This window comes from Lissotriton vulgaris, chromosome 8 (genome assembly GCF_964263255.1).
Source record: "Lissotriton vulgaris chromosome 8, aLisVul1.2, whole genome shotgun sequence".
In the NCBI taxonomy this organism is placed as follows: Eukaryota; Metazoa; Chordata; class Amphibia; order Caudata; family Salamandridae; genus Lissotriton; species Lissotriton vulgaris.
The window spans coordinates 546,675,780-546,696,574 of NC_141696.1; the positions used below are offsets into that span (position 1 = coordinate 546,675,780).

At 44.4% G+C, this 20,795-nt stretch overlaps 1 protein-coding gene across 2 annotated transcripts in view; it reads left to right on the forward strand.

Moving 5' to 3' along the window:
- Window positions 1-383: 383 nt before the first annotated feature.
- LOC147697693 (S-geranylgeranyl-glutathione receptor P2RY8-like) overlaps window positions 384-20,795 on the forward strand; it is a 302,799-nt gene continuing 282,387 nt past the window's right edge. For both annotated transcript variants that reach the window (XM_086934359.1, XM_086934360.1), the window contains exon 1: window positions 384-481. The gene's annotated coding sequence lies outside the window, so the exon portion shown is untranslated. The remainder of the gene's footprint in view (window positions 482-20,795) is intronic.

Here is a 20,795-nt window from a genome sequence, read left to right on the forward strand (position 1 = left end):
TCGGATTAGCAGCCCTGGTTTTTCCCCACCAAAGAAAATGTTGTGGCTTTCGGGAGGTGGCACAGACAGTAACCATCGTGCAGCTCAGGATATCTGACATCTGGGCAGAAACCACAGACCACACTGATAGTGCCCTGATGAACTGGCGGAATCACCTGGTATGGGGTTTAATAGTTGTGGTACTACCTACGGAATCAGTGAATCCTTTAACATTCGCCCTTATTCACCTTTCGCGAATCTTCGGTTGTATATGTTATTCTGTTTCTCCACAAACCGTTGTGGTGAAAAAAATAGACAATCGCACGTGCTCGCTCATTGATCAAGGGCAAGGTGACGCCACGAATTGCAACCACGCCTCGGAAGGAAACGTTGCTTCGCATTATATAGGAGGCAAGAGAAGTGAAAGGCAGTGACCGCACTGCAGAGGAAGCGCCAGGGAGGGCGTGTTGTGCACACCAACATCATTCGCCACGGTAACCGGGTAAGTTATCAGCGCATCTTCTTCACGGTCCATATTTTTAAGATCTTAAGGTATCTGCACGATATGGGTACCAATATATATTTTTAAATCGCGTGTTTACGTATATCAGAATTTTCTACAGCACTGTATGTACATTATAAGCCGATTGAAAATTTTGAAGGAAGGTTAAAACACTTTTTATACCTTTGTTTGGACTGGTAGTGCTTTTAGTACCAACTAAGAAAACTTAGCGTTATTTTTTCCATACCGAAAGTTGTAATTCTGTCGCTTTTTACTTTACCTCATGGATATGAATGTAGTTTTCGAAGCATGGCTCATGCGTGGTTACTTGAGTACTGGTTGTTACTTCATGCGCCTTCCGATAACGTGTTGGTTGCACAATAGTACGTGTTCATTTCTTCCTGTACCCTTTTTTTTTTAAAATACATCCGTATTTCAATGTGTTATGTGGAGTTGGTACTTGACATCTAGCTAGGCGGAATGGAAAACCCCACTTCCTCTTTACCTCTTCTTCTGTCCCTTTCAAGTCGTACATTAAGATTTGGCCATGCCAATCATTTAAGCATTTGTTAAAGTAAAAAAGCCTTGCAACCACTAAAACGTACATGCTCACTCTACTCATCGCATTATATAAAATTATAAAACAGGCTGCGGTCGGCGATGGAAACTTTTTCGTTATTGGACTCCGGACTACCGAGAGCCTGTGCAGTGATTTATAGTGCTTTATTAAATGGCAGATTGTGTGCTATACAAGTGTCAGTTGACCGCGGAATACTGAAAACATTTTCGTCGGCACAAATAATAATATTAAGAGGTAGCTCGTGGGGAGCCGTCGCTGATGCTTATTTCTCTCTCACACAGAATCTTTGTGCTGGACGGAACGCGTTGGATCTTGTAATGTAAGGACGCCTAGGACTACTCTGACTTGCCCAGAAACGGTTTTGTTTTGTGTTATGGAAGCTTGCACTGCTGCTGGACATGCTCTACATATTCCGTGACTTAGGGGCGGACTGGGACAGAAAATAAGTCCGGGTACCAAAATAAAAGTGCCCCCTATTAGTGAATTTGCAGCCTGATTCATCAACCATATTCGCGCTCGCAAAGGGCCAGATTCTGAGAATCTGGCCCTTTGCGAGTGCAATTTTTGCATTTGGGATTCATCATCCCAAATGCAAAAATTGCCATTTAGAAACTCGCAAATTTGCGAGGAATAGCATTTAAGGAATCTCTATTAGAGATTCCTTAAATGCTATTCTTGAAACATTTTAAAATTGCGAATTCGCAAATTTCGGCCGCTATTTACCGCGAGGTCAAACCTCGTGGTAAATAGCGAAAACTTAGAAAAATGCTTTTAAAAGCATTTTTCTAAGTTGCATGTTACACACACACATGTCCTTAGGACATGTGTATGCGCAACACCTGTTGAAATGTGCATTTAAGGGGTGCTACAGGGTGTCCTTTGGACACCCCTGGCACCCTTCAAATCGCTATCTTATTTGCGATTAGCAAATTGCTAATCGCAAATAAGGAATACTCCCCATTCATTCCTATGGGCCTTTTAGCCCATAGGAATGAATGGGGAGTTATTCCTTATTTGCGATTAGCAATTTGCTAATCGCAAATAAGGAATCTGTAGGAATCGCATTTAATTTTGCGAGTCCTACATGAATCCCGTTTTGCGAGTCTGTAATAGCGATTCCTTATGAATCGCTATTTCAGACTCGCAAAACAGGTCTTTCATGAATCTGGCCGTTAGACTGCTAAAAAGTTTCTGATGTAATCCAAAAGAAGTCCAGAGGTAGTCATGAGGTAGGTAATAAGTAAGAGGTTTATTTAAGCTTAGTTACAGGTCAGGTTTAGATGGTAAGTAGAAGATATGCAGTTAAGCCACACCAGGAGCAGCATCCTTGCTACTCAGCCCACACACTCCAATTGTATATCTCTCTCCACTCAACCAGGCACTCTATTATTCCACTACCTCATCAGCCATTCAAACATTCCACTTACACATCACATTCATACAGGCTGAGCAGCAGGGAATGGGTAACCAGGGAAAGGATGCATTACAAGAAATCAGGTTATAACAGTTTGCTCTTTGGGATAGTTTTTAACTTGTAAAGACATGCTGTAGAAGTGTTTTGCAAGGTATGAAATGATGCATGGATTTGAGCTTGCTGCAGGCAATGTTTGTTTTAATATCAGGAAAATTAAAAGTAACACGCATTGGCAAAGCCAATAGGTCTTGCCTATGCAAGATCTATTGGCTTTGGTAATATGTTTTGGCCATTATGTGCACCAGTATGACTGCTGATCATCATGGCTAAAAGTTAGTTGCAAAACATGGGGTGGGGTAGATTAGAGTGAGGTACATTGGGGTAGAGTGAAATGTGTTAGATTGGGGTAGAGATGAGTGGGTTTGATTGGTACACAGTGGAATGGGGGAGTGCATTAGAATGAGGGGGGGTGATTGGGGTATATTGGAGTGGGGTAGATTGGAGTGGAGGAGTTGGGTAGATTAACGTGGTAGATTGGAGTGGAGAAGATTGACTTTTGGGGAATAGGGTAGGTTGGGGTGGAGTGGAGTAGATTGGAGAGGAGTAGAGTAGATTGGGGTAGATTAGAGTGGGGTAGATTAGAGTGGGGTAGATTGGAGTGGGGTAGATAGGAGTAGGGCAGACAGTGGTGGATTGGGGTAGAATGTAGTGGGATATACTAGGTAGATTTGAGTGGAGTGGAGAAGATTGACAAAGAATGTAGTGGGATGGATTAGAGTAGATGTGAGTGGAGTGCGTTAGACAGTAATGGAGTTGGGTAGGTTGGAAGGAAGTGGAGCGGGGTAGATTGGGTGGAGTAAAGTAGAGTGGAATGGAATGAGGTAGATTGGGGTAGTTTGGAGTGGGGTAGATTGGTGTGGGGTAGATTGGGATAGGATGTGGTAGACTGGAGTGCAGTAGAGTGTGGTACATTTGGGTTAAGTGGGATAGATTGGAGTGGAGTGGATTGAGCTAGATTAGAGTGGTATTGATTGAATTGGGGTAGATTGGAGTGAAGTGGGGTACATTGGGTTGGAATGGGGTAGATTAGAGTGGGGTAGGTCAGGGTAGTGTGGAGTGGGATATATTGGGGGGTAGATTAGAGTGTAGTGCAATAGATTTGGGAACACTGGATTTCAGTGGATTGGTAGATTCAAGTGACGTGGGGAAGATAGGAGTATGGTAGATTTGAATAGAGTAGATAGGAATGGAGAGGAGTAGATTAGAGCGGAGAGGAGTAGATTGGAGTGGAGTGAGGTAAATTAATATGTAGTGGGATAGAGTTGGTGGGGTAGATTTGAGTGGGGTGTGTTGGGTGGATTATTGCAGGGTAGATTGGAGAGAAGTGGGGTGGATTGTGGTGGAGTGGGGCAGATAGACGTGCAGTAGATTGAAGTGGAATAGGATAGAGTGGTGTGGGGTAGGTTGCAATGGAGTGAGATAGGTTGGAGTAGGGTAGATTGGGTTAGGGTTGGGTAAATTAGAGTGGGGTCTTTTGAGGTAGATTGGCGTGGGGTGAATTGGATGTAGTAGGGCAGTTTGTGGTGGAGTGGGGTAGGGTAGATTGGAGTGGGATGGAGTGCGGTGGATTGGTGTGGAGTTGGTTAGATTTGACTGGAGTGGGATAGATTTGGGTGGCATGTGCTAAATTGTAATGAAGTGGAATGGGTAGATTTGGTAGTTTTGAATTGAGTATGGTAGATTGGGGTAGAGTGGAGAGGGTAGATCTGGGTGTAGTTGAGTTGGATAAATGTGAGTGGAGTCAAAATTAGGAGGGTGTTAGATAAATTGGGGAAGAGTGGAGTGGGGTAGATTGGAATGGAGTGGAGTTTATTAGGGTGGGGTGGGTTGGATTGGATAGATTAGCGTTGGGTAGATTGGATTGGAGGGGGTAGATTGGAGTGTGGTAGTTTGGGGTAGGGTAGACGGAATTGACGTTGGGGAGATTAGAGTGCAGTGGGATAGAGTGGAGTTGGGTAGAGTGGGTTGGGGTAGATTGCAGTAGGGTGGGTTGGGGTAGATTGGGGTAGAGTGGGGTTGATTGGAGTAGATTGGAGTGGAGCAGATAGGGGTAGATTGGAGTGGAGTAGATTCAGCTGGGATATATTGGGGAGGGGTAGATTGGAGTGGGATAGATTGAGGTGGAGTGGGCTGGGGCAGATTGGAGTGGGATGGATTGGGGTGGAGTGGGGTAGATTGGAGTGAAGTAGAGTGGGGTATATTTGGGTAGAGTGAAGTGGAGTGTGGTAAACTCGAGTAAGGTAGATTGGAGTGCAGTGGAGTAGATTTAGATTGTGGTTGATTGGCGAGGGAGAGTTTGTGGTAGATTAGAGTGGGGTAGATTATGGAGGTGTGTGGTAGATTAGAGTGGAGATTAGTTGGATAGAGTGCTGTGGAGTTTGAAGTGGAGTGGGGTAAATTTGAATAGAGGGGGTACAATTGGACTGGGGTAGATTGGAGTGGATTTGGGTAGATTGGAGTGGGCTGGATTGGGGTACATTGGAGTGGGGTGGATTGGGATAGATTGGAGTGCATTGGAGTGGAGTGGGATGGACTGGAGTAGATTTGACCAGAGTGGGGTAGATTTGAGTGGAGTGCAGTAGATTGGGGTGGAGTGGGGTAGATTGGAATAGGTTTGAGGTGATTGGGTTAGAATGAGTTCAATGGGGTAGATTGGAGTGGACTGGAGTAGGTTGGAGTGGAGTGGGGTAGATTGGGGTGGGGTGGGGTAGATTGGGTGGAGTGGAGTAGATTGTAGCAAATTGGATTGGGGTGGGGTACATTGGAGTGGAGATGGATAGATTGGAGTGATGTAGATTGAAGTGAGGTTGAGTGGAGTGGGTAAGTGACGTGGGGGTCAAAGAGTGGAATGGCGTGTTGTGTCGTTTAGTGAGGGACATAGGTTGGAATGGCGTGGAGTCGAGTGGCCGGGTGTAGATTGGAATGGCGTGAAGGGGCGTAGAATAGATTGGCATGTTGTAGAGTGGAGTGTTGTAGAATGGAGTGGTGTGACATAAAATAGACAGACATAGAGTGGGGAGGCAGTGTGGAGTATGCCTGGTGTGGTAGCACACTGCTATTACCAACAACACATTTTCAATTGAAATGATCATTACATTTGCACCGCAATATGGTTTTATTGCACACAAACAATGTGTGCAAATGTCATCCCCAAGTATATTGATTTGTTTTGGCCATTTTCTAATATTTGTTTCCACCACACTTCAAAAATGTGCTTCATTTGTACTAATTCTGATTTATTCCGGATCAGCAGCACAAGTCGTGTTTTTATGTCTGTTGTGTGCTAAGAAAAAAACACACTACACCCTCTCCTTTTACATGGATGCTCAGCAGGATTGCCACATAACTTGTCTCACTTTGAAGTCAGTGAACGAAAAGTAAACACCAAGCTCCCTCAGAACAGAGCTTGACATTTGACCTCTGTCTTTGAATACACAACAAATGTGTCATGATAAGAACAAGATTTAACAGCATGTTTATAGATAGCAAGTTCTTGGCAGAATCAGGGCCGGACTGAAAACCGAAATCGGCCCTGGCAAACTGCTCGACCGGAACCCCTGGGGGGCCGAGCTGTTTGAAAGTGCGGGTTTCGGCCGATTTTGTTACAGGGAGCCAATATTGCAGCCCCCGGTAACAAAAACGGTCCCTCAGGGGCACAAAACCGGCCCCTACCCTGGCGGCCCAACGGGGTAACGCCCGGTGCCTTCTACAGCCAGTCCGGCCCTGGGTAGAATACAGTAAACATGGTCTTGGCAATGGAAGGGACAAACTCAAGCTGGACAGCCTAAAGCAAATGAAGCCAGCAAATAGTAAGCCATAAAATGTGAGTTACAAACCACAAAGCCAATGGTAAGCAGTGGGTAGAATGTACTGCTAGGTCAGCTTTCTGAATGTCCTCAAGATGTGTTTGGCCACTGTCTGGTAGGCTTCGACGTAAAAACCAGCCAGGCAGCCAAAAAAACATACCCACAAACAGCCAAACAAAATGGCCTATACACTGACCTATCAGACTACCCTATTGGGCACTGCCTGATTGTACTATTAGCCAGTTTGACCCTGTCATCCATTAGTGAAGTTTAGCAGACACCTTTTCAATATTCTTTATTGAGTAAGGCAGACACTATCAAAAGGAGGGAGCCGAAAGATTTGCCAAGGGGGAGCGTAAGTGGTAGAGCTCAGAATCCAAGGTTGGAGTGCCGGATTACTGTGAGGAGTGCAGGTTCAACAGGGTGCAAGCTTGTCTGGCACATTCAGAACTCGTATATGCTTTAAGTGGGCCTGGTCCCTCTGGGTCTCAGACCCAATAGGTATTAAAAATGTGAACAGAAAGGGTACCTTTCAGGCCCTTTCTCCATGTACTTAACATTACAGGCAAGCCACTTATCGATTTCTGAACACTGAGTGTAAAAAACGTTTCAATAATCTATGTCATTGTTGTGTATATTTCCATTCGTTACTTAATTTTGCATCACCTAAGATTATTCGTTTTTTTCCAGGGTGTTATGTTTCTGACTTTTGTTTTGTTTTACGTATTGCTTTTGTATGGTGTATACTTTGAACTAAATTACAGCTAGGTGTTTATAACGAGCTACGATTGAGTTGTGGTTGAAGGCAGAGAGAATCTATGTAAATGTGCGGGTAGACTAGCACTCCTCTGGGATTTAAGTTTACACGTTTAAGCCACACCCTTAATTATAAAGGCCGCACCCTTTTACAGACCCCCACATTTTTCTTCATACTTAAAGGATTTTCATTCAGTGCATTCTTCCTTCCATCTAGCACAAAAAAACAGGTGCCAAAAGGGTATCCACAGTCCAAGTGTCAATCACATGTACAAAACAGGTGCAGTACGATAGTAGGTTTGCAAGCATCTCCTCACACCCAGAAGAGCTACTACCTGGGTATCAGCAGTGCAAGGTTCCCTCTAACCCACAGGGCACAGTTACCGGATTGGCATCATCAGTTCAAGCCATCCTAAAGCAGGCACACACATACACACTTGCTCACACATAACCACAGGCACACTGCCACCCAAGTGATGGTGCAGATAAGGGCCACCAATCTCTTAGAGCAGTGGGCAGAGATCTGGTATCAGCCCTAGTTGGCACCGCAGGCCAAAGTTGTGAGCTGTAGGTACAGAAGACAGACTATCCAGAAGGTTGCTATGGAGGTCAGCCTGAGTTCTGCCTACACAAGGGGCACTGCAGTTGAAGGACAGGTTGGGGCATAGGTATGCATGGAGGAGAGTGCCTCTCATGTGAAATAATGCCACAGAAGGTGTTGGAGACACATAGTTGGAGCAACATGTTGGGAAACCACTGTGCTGTTAAAGGACATATTTTATCATCTAAAGGCTTCAGGAAAAATGGCTGCTATTTTGATGCTGCAAAACTGAGTTAATACCTGTTACTGGAAACATTCCTTAGTGAATAACAGTTCAATAACAATGTTTTGCCGTCCATTGGTCATGCTGATGCACAACTTGTATGCCTTGCCCTTTGTACAGTAGAGTTGTAGCCGATATACATTTTTATCGGCTCGATAGACTGACAGATCTATCCAGACAGGTAGAGTGCAGCCATAGTGGACGGTGTTTTCTACACATTTGTTAGTTTGGATGTACTAATCACGCAGTGTTCTGTGCAGCACTATTTTACGTTGCTTGTAAATATTAGAATATATTAGAAGCCCTGATGCATCCTTACATGGTACGCGTGTGCACTGATTGTGTGTTAACTCTGCTCACTTAACATGAATGTAGTAGGCCTGAAAATCATATGTTATACGTTCCTACAGCTAACAAGAATGTTTTCAGTTTTTTTGTTGACTATTAGCTGCAGCTGCAGTTGTAGTTGCCAGGCGAAACCTACTCTGCGGGATAACCTTGTAACAGGTTTTAGTTCCAATGTTAACAAGGAGAATAGTAAAAAGAGCTACTGTTTCTACGCTTTAGCTTGATGTTTCAAACACGTAGTTCCAAGCGAGTAATCACCCACTTGCTCCATTTAAAATACTAAGCAAAACGCGGTATATAAGCTTTTCCTAATTAGGGAGAGGCAGAGAGAGAGAAAACTTGCTGGGAGGCATGCTGTCTGTCTGAATTATAAAACTGTATTACCGTAAGGCAAGTTAGGACGTTTGAAACGAATGGGTTAACTGTATGCGATGAAATATGTTGGAGGTCCACATATTATTCAGTCTGATAATACTTAATATCGTCGAGTTATGTATTATTATAATGGTAATGCTTATTCAAAATGTGTATAAAATTAGCATATTATAAATATCATTGCAAACTACCTTGGTTCGTGTGTGAGCTAGTCTGGGGGTTCAGGGCAGGCCCCTTTATCATAACCCTGTAAGCCCAAGACAGTCGCTGACTGATCTGTCAAATTTTGTTGAATTCACTTAGGTACAACCAGTGCTTACTTAGAGCAGGTGGTTGCAAGTGGGGCCCATCAGTACGCGTTTTTGGAGGCTGGCACTAATTTTTCCTGATCAGGATTTGTCGTGAGCAAGAAAGAGAAAAACAAAAGGGAAACAGACTAAGGAAGAGAAAGACAGGAAAGCCGTCACCAAAGGAGAAAGCAGGAACCCACAAGAGTGAGGCAGGGGCGTAACACAGGCCCCTTCAGCCCCCGCGGTGCGGGGGGGTCTCACCATCCAGGGGGCCCGTCAGCACCGCACTTCTGCTGGAGAGCTCTAGATTAAGTCCGGAGGGGGCCCCTTCACTTACCCTGAAGGGAGCCCCCCTCAAGGTTCGTTACGCCAGTGGAGTGAGGTAAAGGGGCAGGAAGTGGCGGCATGAGGTGGTTTTAAGACTACAATCCTTGGTATTCAGCGCACCAATGCTTAATAGTGCTGGCCGGGCAGAGATTTGGGCACCAGTACTTGTTCTTTTACAAATTAAGCACATGGAACGACTCAGAACAAGGGTAGGTAAAAACCTCTCTTACTCCTTGTCGTCCACAATCTTTTAGTCATGTTTGGGGCTGGAGAAATATTCTGTATGTGAACCCACAATAGTAGGGTTCTCACCTCACCTCATGTAATATTTCCTGGGCAAATAGCCTTATGCATAAATGCATGACTTCCATAAAATTCCATTATCTGGACCACTCACTATGACCTCTGGTTATTTACAGTTGTGTTGAGCGTTGGAAATCAAGTCTCCTTTATTCACTGCTGATACGTCTATGGTATTCAAGGCAGTGTTTAGGTGAGTGGTTCAGACACCTAAAGTAATTGATGAAATTATAGATAACAGTATGATCTCTCTCTGGTGTCTGCAGACTCAAGGATGGTGGCATAATTCAGTTGTAGATGTAGTATCACCAGATGGCATATCACTTACTTGCTGACTCTCAGTGAAGTCCCCTGATCGCCAACATTTTTCCCAGAGTTGGCAACAACTCTAACAGAGTTGAGGCCAGTAAACAGTTCATCTCCACTCTATGAATGACAACAACAAGGTTGGGTTGCAAACTAAGAGGTGAATGTAAGGTCCAGAGAGATTAGAGATGGTATTTAAATCATGTTTTGCAATATTCAGGCAGAAGGAGTGGCTGAGGCAGATTAGGGAGCATGGAAGGATGCCTCATATTCACCTGGACCCAGAGAACCAGTGGTAATTACAGATGGAGTAGCTGTCAAACGTAAAGTTTTCCTCCTTTCAGAACAAACCAACTATTGGCAGTCGCTTATAGGTGTAATCTCCATAGAGAGTCATTGTAAAAAAGTAATTTTCTGATGGGTAGTCTTAACCACATATTCCTCACCATACATGGTTCGAGACTGGACCTGAACAATTCTCCCAGCAATAACTCCTTCTCACCACCAGTGTGCCTGTTGATTTGCAGTGACCTCAAAGTCCTCTGGAAGTGAAGGAGTGCAGCTGCTGATAGGCACAACCTCAGCATACTGCCATCAATTCTTTCATTCTGCCTCTTTCAATTTGTATCCAGAGTTCCGCTACCAACTTTGTCAGTCTTCCTGTGACTCCAAAATATTTCCAGACTGTGTGCTAGGGAAGAAATACCCGCTGAAACCAACACATTTAAAGCTGTGTAGTGACTGCAGCGATCAGGTGTCGGTCCCAGATCGGCACATATGCCTTTTATGTATGGACTCTAATCAAGACTCGATGTTGTGTGAAAAGTGTTTCCTCATGCACCCGAAGAGAAATATAGTGGGAGGTGAAGCTGTACACCTCTGAAAAAGAAGAAGAGGTTGTGTTCAAAGCAGTGCAGTCCCTTTCGACAGGCTACTTTCACTCCAGGTCTTTGGGTGGGTACCATGCAAAGTCCCACTCCTGCTCAATGTCTTCAGGTAAGTTAAAGATGAAAACGTTCCATATGTGAAAGAAAGCCAACTGGGACTCAACCCCATCACACCACTAAAATTCAGGTACGAAGTTGCGAGGGCAACACCTGAAGGATCTTTTGTCTTTTGCATCCTCCTAGTTCGATTGGGTCCCATAACTAATCTAAGCATTCACAAAATTACCCCAGACACCTTTAACCCCCCACATCGAATGGCAGCCTGGAAAGAGTCCATGCAGCAAATTTTTTGAGACGCTGCCAGCTCCCTCTTGATTGTCTTTGGGCCCCACAAAGCCATAGTGGCCTCAATTAGAAGACCGTCCCTCCCCCGACATCGACTGATTCCATGCGGCTTCAAGGACTACACCAATCCCCTCTGTGCCTGCACCATGACTGACTCCGCTGACCCGGCTGCTGGATCCGAAATCGATGCTGGTCTCCACCCGCAGACCGACCTATGTTTGGCTATGAGATTACCAAGGCACACCCATTGGACATTCAGCTGACTGATCGTCAGCCTCTTCCATGACACCAGTATTATCAGAGGCTAGAGGACATATTTGGTCCAGATTCTGATTATGTCCAAGGCCTACAACATGTTCTTCATGACATGACAATCTGATCCCTCCTCATTACTCTGTTAAAGGACTCTACCTAGACCTAAAAAAATGCCAGTGGGCTAGACACCTTCCCAGAGACCAAAGTGGTCTCACTACTTTGTACCCCTACAGAAGAAAGTGCTACAGTAGTATGCAGAGCAGCAGTTGTGCTAAATTTGCAACTGTATTGTTTTAAGCAGTTTTATTGAAGCTCTAATAAACCCTATGACAGCCACTTGGCCAAAGCACTCTACGCTGGAAAGCCTTGATGTGCTTGCATTAGCCAGAAAAGTCAATCTAAATGCCTATCCTTTGAATATTCATCCCGCTCACCCCTTCGCCCTCTTCCCCTTGGCAGGAAGTTAAAACAAAACTGATGTTTTCTTTAGGTGCTCCTTGAAATTAGTCTGCCTTCTGGGCAGGTAATGCCCCTACCTTGCACAAAGAGAACGAGGTATGAGGCAATAGTGACTGCACCTATCATTCACTGGGGTTATAGTTGGTCCTACTTTTTTGGGTGCCACCTTGTTGGACATGGCCACTGAGATCTTGTGGGATTTCCGTTTCGGAACACCTCAGGTAATCACTTGGCTAAATAATGGTGATGGTCAGGATGGCATGGACACCACAGATTGTATATTTTAACAGAGACAAGGGTCCCTAAACAAACCAAAAATCAATCCAATGAATATAGAGTAAATAGAACTATATTAGCGTCCAGCCAGACGGTTTTATTTGATTAATTGATAGATTGTATCAAAATCTTAAAAGATGTAAGTGGGACACCAGCCGGTGCCCGACTAAACACACTCCACAAGGAAAAACTTACAACATAAATTGTAGGCAAAACAAGGGGTAGTCTGATTGGCATAGATTATACCCAGACTAATCAAAAACTACACATATGCACATATAAAATCTCAATGCATTAGTGACATTTGTGTATGCTGTCGACGACGTTTTGAACTACAACATATTTAGAGTTCATCTTCAGGACAATTGATCCTTTGCCTAGTCTGAATGGTTGAGCTAAATTCGCACAACAATAACACATTTCAATTTGCCAACAAATAAACAAAGAAAGACAAGGGTAAGAAGAAAGGGGGGAAATAAAAACAGTAAAAGTAATACATTAGACAATGGCATATCAGATTAACCACATTATTCTTCACATTTTTTGAAAGAATTGCAGCTGTTTTTTCTCTCCAACTTTTAAAGTGCTCAAAAAATATATTATTAATTAGCACCTTACAGCCCTTGTGACGTGAGTTTTTCTATGTAACCTTGTTGTGGGTAATTCTGGTGACCACAGTGTATGTTGCAGAGCTGCAGTTAAAATAATCGTGTGCATCGAGGTGAGAATTTTTGACAATTAATGGTAGCTACTGATAAGAACCAATTTGCGACAACAATTAAAATGACCTTGCCGAAACGCTGTGTTTGTGAACGAAACGGTTCACATGCATAAACCCCAGCTCTATTGCACATGCTGCTTAGCGAAGAAATAGCAAGTATTAAGCTGGCTGGCGCTTACCGAGCTCATCAAACTGATGAGAGAGGCAATATGGCTGTACAGTTACTGCGGAGTTGGATTACACTGTTATTATGCCTGAGGGTGTAGAGTAATCAATATATTAATTTTGCCCATCAGGAGATTCACTAAGTGGTTCGGGCTGTATAGACAATTTACGCAGGCTTACCGGATAAGTTTGTACATATAGTCCAAGGTGGTCGGCATACCGACAAGAATTTAAATTGTCGAGGTCCTGAGTGAGGTCTGGAATCCTAATAACGGACAGAAAACCAGGGATAATGAGAGACCTGTATCTTTTATTGTAAAGCTACGGGTTTAAGTGCTAAAGTGGTTACGCTTACCCAGTGCTCAATTGCGGGAAGGATCCTCAATGGGAGTCCGGTATCCGCAAAGGTGAATGCCCTGGAATCAAGGGAATTAGTTATAATTCACACGGATTCCGATTTATGAATGTACAAAGAAGACGGGTACGTCGGGTTGCCACTTACCAAAACTTTTTGAAATAACAGGTCCTCAATGGGGGTCCGTTCTGCTTGTGGCCGAGTTCGCGTTTGGACAAAAGCTGCGCATGCTCAAATACTGTTAGGAGCAAGCCGGCAGTGTCTTGGTGCAATCATGGCGGCCATTTTAGAGTGGTACAGCGTGTTAAGCTTGTATTAGCAGAATCAGTGATGGTGTAATTATTATTCGTGTTAGTGAAGACAGTGCAATTACGAAGAAATTATAAATGAAATAAAAATACAAAGTGAGTGAAGAGAATGTAAGAGTGACCCTTATAATCAAAAACCAATGGCTATGTAATTTGCGTCAAAAGCTGTTTTGGCATATACAATGACAAAAAAATGACAATCTGAAATGGTAGAAGCAATCCTAAATGAATATCAAGATGTTCGGAGGAAGGCAACAAAGGTTCATAGTAATGAGGTCCAGTCCTCTTGCCTATTCAATCCTTCATGTAGACTCCGTGTCTTCAAGATCCAGTATAGTTCCTCTTTATTTAGTAGTTGCTGGAGGTTTGCACCACGGGGAGGTTGCTTAACCAAGGAGATGAGAGACCATTCAAAATCAAGTTCTGTATGGCCCATATCCACAAAATGGTCAACTAAAGGAGCGTTTAGAGTCTTACATCGAATACGGCTCCTATGTTGACTCATCCTCAGTTTGACTTTTTGCGTGGTCTGTCCGATGTAGATTTTAGGGCAAGTACAAATAATAGCATAAATTACATTATTACTATTACAATTTGTCAATTGCTTCCGGACATGTCTTACATCATTAAAAGGAAATTCTTTTCCTTCTACCGTACTCCCACACATTATGCAGTTCCCACATTTAACATGGCCTGTGATTCGAGGTAATGACCATATCCCCTCCAAGGTATCACATTGTTCAGGGCATGGGAGGGCTGCCCGGACAAGATGATCCTTTATATTTTTGGATTTCCTAAATGCGAATAAGGGTCTCTCGATCTGCAGAGTTCCAAAACCGAAGAAAAAAGAGGAGCGTTTGGTCTGTGTAACTACATTATCCCCCCCGGTCTCCAATTCCATTACTAAGAGCATAAAACGGCATTGGCATGTCCTTAATGCGGGAACTCTGCAGATCGAGAGACCCTTATTCGCATTTAGGAAATCCAAAAATATCAAGGATTATCTTGTCCGGGCAGCCCTCCCATGCCCTGAACAATGTGATACCTTGGAGGGGATATGGTCATTACCTCGAATCACAGGCCATGTTAAATGTGGGAACTGTATAATGTGTGGGAGTACGGTAGAAGGAAAAGAATTTTCTTTTAATGATGTAAGACATGTCCGGAAGCAATTGACAAATTGTAATAGTAATAATGCAATTTATGCTATTATTTGTACTTGCCCTAAAATCTACATCGGACAGACCACGCAAAAAGTCAAACTGAGGATGAGTCAACATAGGAGCCGTATTCGACGTAAGACTCCAAATGCTCCTTTAGTTGACCATTTTGTGGATATGGGCCATACAGAACTTGATTTTGAATGGTCTCTCATCTCCTTGGTTAAGCAACCTCCCCGTGGTGCAAACCTCCAGCAACTACTAAATAAAGAGGAACTATACTGGATCTTGAAGACACGGAGTCTACATGAAGGATTGAATAGGCAAGAGGACTGGACCTCATTACTATGAACCTTTGTTGCCTTCCTCCGAACATCTTGATATTTATTTAGGATTGCTTCTACCATTTCAGATTGTCATTTTTTTGTCATTGTATATGCCAAAACAGCTTTTGACGCAAATGACATAGCCATTGGTTCTTGATTATAAGGGTCACTCTTACATTCTCTTCACTCACTTTGTATTTTTATTTCATTTATAATTTCTTCGTAATTGCACTGTCTTCACTAACACGAATAATAATTACACCATCACTGATTCTGCTAATACAAGCTTAACACGCTGTACCACTCTAAAATGGCCGCCATGATTGCACCAAGACACTGCCAGCTTGCTCCTAACAGTATTTGAGCATGCGCGGCTTTTGTCCAAACGCGAACTCGGCCACAAGCAGAACGGACCCCCATTGAGGACCTGCTATTTCAAAAAGTTTTGGTAAGTGGCAACCCGACGTACCCGTCTTCTTTGTACATTCATAAATCGGAATCCGCGTGAATTATAACTAATTCCCTTGATTCCAGGGCATTCACCTTAGAGGATACCAGACTCCCATTGAGGATCCTTCCCGCAATTGAGCACCGGGTAAGCGTAACCACTTTAGCACTTAAACCCGCAGCTTTACAATAAAAGATACAGGTCTCTCATTATCCCTGGTTTTCTGTCCGTTATTAGGATTCCGGACCTCACTCAGGACCTCGACAATTTTAATTTTTGTTGGTATGCCGACCACCTTGGACTATATGTAAAAACGTATCCGGTAAGCCCGCGTAAATTGTCTATACAGCCCGAACCACTTAGTGAATCTCCTGGTGGGCAAAATTAATATATTGATTACTTTACACCCTCAGGCATAATAACGGCGTAATCCAACTCCGCAGTAACTGTACAGCCATATTGCCTCTCTCATCAGTTTGATGAGCTCGGTAAGCGCCAGCCAGCTTAATACTTGCTATTTCTTCGCTAAGCAGCATGTGCAATAGAGCTGGGGTTTATGCATGTGAACCGTTTCGTTCACAAACACAGCGTTTCGGCAAGGTCATTTTAATTGTTGTCGCAAATTGGTTCTTATCAGTAGCTACCATTAATTGTCAAAAATTCTCACCTCGATGCACACGATTATTTTAACTGCAGCTCTGCAACATACACTGTGGTCACCAGAATTACCCACAACAAGGTTACATAGAAAAACTCACGTCACAAGGGCTGTAAGGTTCTAATTAATAATATCTTTTTTTAGCACTTTAAAAGTTCGAGAGAAAAAACAGCTGCAATTCTTTCAAAAAATGTGAAGAATAATGTGGTTAATCTGATATGCCATTGTCTAATGTATTACTTTTTCTGTTTTTATTTCCCCCCTTTCTTCTTACCCTTGTCTTTCTTTGTTTATTTGTTGGCAAATTGAAATGTGTTATTGTTGTGTGAATTTAGCTCAACCATTCAGACTAGGCAAAGGATCAATTGTCCTGAAGATGAACTCTAAATATGTTGTAGTTCGAAACGTCGTCGACAGCATACACAAATGTCACTAATGCATTGAGATTTTATATGTGCATATGTGTAGTTTTTGATTAGCCTGTGTATAATCTATGCCAATCAGACTACCCCTTGTTTTGCCTACAATTTATGTTGTAAGTTTTTCCTTAGAGAGTGTGTTTAGTCGGGCACCGGCTGGTGTCCCACTTACATCTTTTAAGATTTTGATACAATCTACCAATTAATCAAATAAAACCGTCCGGCTGGACGCTAATATAGTTCTATTTAGTCTATATTCATTGGATTGATTTTTGGTTTGTTTAGGGACCATTGTCTCTGTTAAAAAATACTACCCATAGGTCCCTAGCGATTGCACCTTGGGTTCCCTTGTTTTGTAAAATACCACAGATTGTATAGGCATAGCTATCACCACCAGCGTGGTGCGTAGAAGGCTTGGTTGGATACGGGTAACTGGATTATCAGGGGACATCCAAGCATTCCTCATGGACATACCCTTTAATGGATCTAGACCTTTTGGACACAATGCTGAGTTGGCCTTTAAGTAAATACTACCAACATTACAGAAAATGTAGGGGTACACCAGAGGCCTAGCTTACTGGCAATGTCAACCTTCTCAGCTGGTGCAGCAACATGCCCATACTTTTTGAGACAGAATATGTGGTGCCAGATGAAGCTGTACACACCAGCGGGGGACCCCCGAATTAATATTTTAAAGAAAATCCCACGATATAGTTAATTTACAGCAGACATGGGACACCAAAGGGGAATTCACTCTAGAGGGCTATGCGTCCTTTAGCATAAAGGGCACCCCATCCCCAAGTGGCAGAGCCTTTGGTTTGGTTTGCAACCCCAAGATGATTTCCAGCAATTCATCTCACTTTTTAGCAGTCCTATTGGATTTTGACCATCATTTAAACTATATTCTGTATTAACATATTTAATCCTATTCATGGGAAAGAGAACTCGGAGATTTGGGAGGAAGTAAGCAGGTTTTTAGATGTTTTCTTTCCTTCTCCTCTCACTGAGCAAGTTGAGTTGATTGTGTTTGGGGATTTTAATTTACATCAGTGCGAGGCTTGTTTCCTGTATGACCCCACAGACACAGAGGGTCTCCCTTTTGAACAGGTTCATGAAAGCACTCTGCCCAAGGGAATATTCTAAATGATCTGGCTGCTAATTTAATTTATTTAACGTTCTTTCTATGCGAGCATTTAAGCAGCCGGACAGTGTCCCCACATTCAAGGGTCATGGAGTGGGGACTATTATTCATTATATTTTTGTATCTAGGGGGCTTTTTTCTTTTGCCTAGATTTACTCCAGAATGGAACCTGAACGGTGACCACAATCCTCTGATTGCTATTTTTGTATGGGAGACGAAGTCCTGCGACATGAGCGATTTATACAAAGCTTTAGTCATCTACAAAGATAGAGGGCGTAGTATTAAATGGGGAGATGTTATCCCTGGGGTATTTAATGCTAATATGTTGTCATCATGCCAGGAGAGTTTAGTATTTGCCTTGATGAGTAGGCCTGGGATATTGACATCCTTAGAGCATTTGACTCCATCTGTGAATATATTAAACAGACACTTACCAACCTAGGATCTGCAGGTTCATCCAAGCCGTTTGGGTGGTTTGATAAAAACTGCACCATGGCAAAGAAGGAGCTCTTGATATCACTCTAAATTGACCCGCGAGATAGGGGCAAGGTCATAAGGTGTAGATCAGCCTATAAAGCAGCTATTGCTAATGGAAAGTTTCAGCTCAAGAACGAGCTGTGGAAAGAGCTGGTAGCGGTCAGCACTTCAAAGGATAGTTCCAAGTTTTTGGGGGTTCTGATTCACACTTTCTTCAATAAAAAGCAGCTGTCAGATCAGGAAGTCTCTGTCCATGCCCAGACATGGTTAAATCATTTTTCAGCCCTCTACGACTGCGAGGGATCTGACCCTCTTCCCCACCATATCAACAACACTGACACATTTACCATCCACTGGTCAGAAGTCAAAGTGGTGATTTCATTCTTACTCTAGGGCAAGGCCCCTGTTGCCAATGGGATCCTGGCTGACTAGTTAAAATTGGTACAAAAGGGGGTGGTGATGGACGGAGCATCTGAATCAATCAAACACTCACACCCAATTAAAAGTTCTGGGTTTAACCCATCACCGTTCAAATTTAAAGAAATCACATTTTATAGTGGTAGGCCGCAAGATCACAAAATCTTGTATTGTCTCAGCACAGGGTCAGGTTTTAACCAGAGTGGAAAATGTGGAACACTTCATACAAACTAGACCTGCATACTTCTTACTGCTGCTAGTGTAACCTAAACTGTGCTTTTTTGTATCTCGTCTTTTTTCTGGTGCCTCATCTGTAAGCTATTAAGAATTGCAAAAAGGGGGGGGCGTAGCCTGGCATCAGCCAAGATGGCTGTGTGAACCAGGAGCTCCGCCAGAGCTGCGCTGAAGGCCTTGATATCCGTCCCAAATCCTGTCCCTGCAAAGTAAAATCCCCAACGGTGAAGCGGGACGCTGAGCGCTATCGCTTGTTGTCCAAAAACCTGAGCCACGTGGTACATGACAGCGAGGACACAGCGCAGAGCTGACGGGGCCGGCTGATGCGGAAGGTTTTTGGAGCGAGTGGGCGTCGCCGGAGATGGGCGCGTCTGGGGGTCATGATATCCCTGACTATGAGTGTGTGCCACAGAGGTGTTAGGCCTAGGGGCTACCGAATCAGATCACGGAGATCCTGTGCAGCACTGCCTGCCCACTCAGTAGTACACATGCTGCATCGGGTGGAGGCGGGAGTTCATCCGCCAAGGAGGGGTGCACCCGGCGGACTGCAATTCCTGTCCCTACGAAGGAGGGGCTGGCTGCAATTAACCCCCACCCGCACCAACAGAGGGAGCCCCCACCGCTGAGGGCTGTTGAAGGCCGGCACCTAGCCCTTAATACCCATGACAGTAACGGGCACTCCATCATTGAGGTGAGATGCCTGGGGCCTGCTCTGAGAAGATCCCTGAATGAGACTGCCCCACCTGCCCCAGAAGCTCCCTGTGATGCTGGACGGTGCTGGGGGATAGCAGATTGGAGGACGGCCGGTAAAGGGATTTACACTGGCGATCCTTTCAAGACAGGTCTGCCTGGGTGGGGCAGTGGAGTCAGCCCCTCCCCAAATGGATGGATCAGGTCCATGGGGGAGGCACGTACGTGAAGCAGGGCCTGGTTGAGCTCTTAGTGGATACGTGGTCCTCCTGTTTAGCCAGTATTGCAGTTTAACCCTCGCACAGCGAATTGCGACCAGCGGGACAACGCCTTTGACAGAGACACTTGAACCGATGGCCTAGAGGTCCTTTACCCTGCTGATTTCACGGGGGCACTCCTGCACTATTCCTGATACACCAGTTCGACACCGGGGAGCCAAAGGGGCATTCATCACTTCGCCTCTATACTGAGGTCCTATCCGGTATGCTATGAAGCCCAGGGGAGCCGCGCTGGTACAGTCCAACAAACTGGACAAGTATGCGGTTCTGAAGCACCAGCCCACGGAGGGTGGGGCGTTGGGGGCCAGGAGGAGACTTTCAAACCATCATTAAACTCCATAATGGCAATCCACGTTCTTGGAACAACACTGGAGACAAAGATTGCTATAGTTTCAATCAAAATTAACTTGATCCGTGCATATATCAACAAGACCTCGGAGAGGGTCACGATGGCGGAGACGAACATAGCGGAGTTGCAAACCACCACGCGCAGGTTGGAAGAGCGAGTGCAGCAATTGGCGCACCAGCACAAATAGGTGGCCCTGAAGCTGGAGGACAAGGAAGGTAGGGCCTGACGCAACAATATACGAGTGGTGGGGGTCCCGGAGGGGGCGGAGGGCCCTAGTATGGAATTTCTTGGGAGGACCTCATATTGACTCATCTCAAACTCAAACAGCTCTCCACCCTTTTTATGGTGGAGCGGGCCCACAAAGCTCCGGCCCCCCCGCCGAAACCTGGGGCTCCCCCTAGGATAATTATCGCATGGCTCTTTATAGGGACTGGGATGCCACTCTGCAGGCCGCTCGCATCCAGGGCAATCTTGCCTACGAAAACTCAGCTGTTAGATTTTTCCCGGATTTCACTCTGAAGGTCCAACAGGACCGCCGTACTTTTGATGGAAGGACGTGT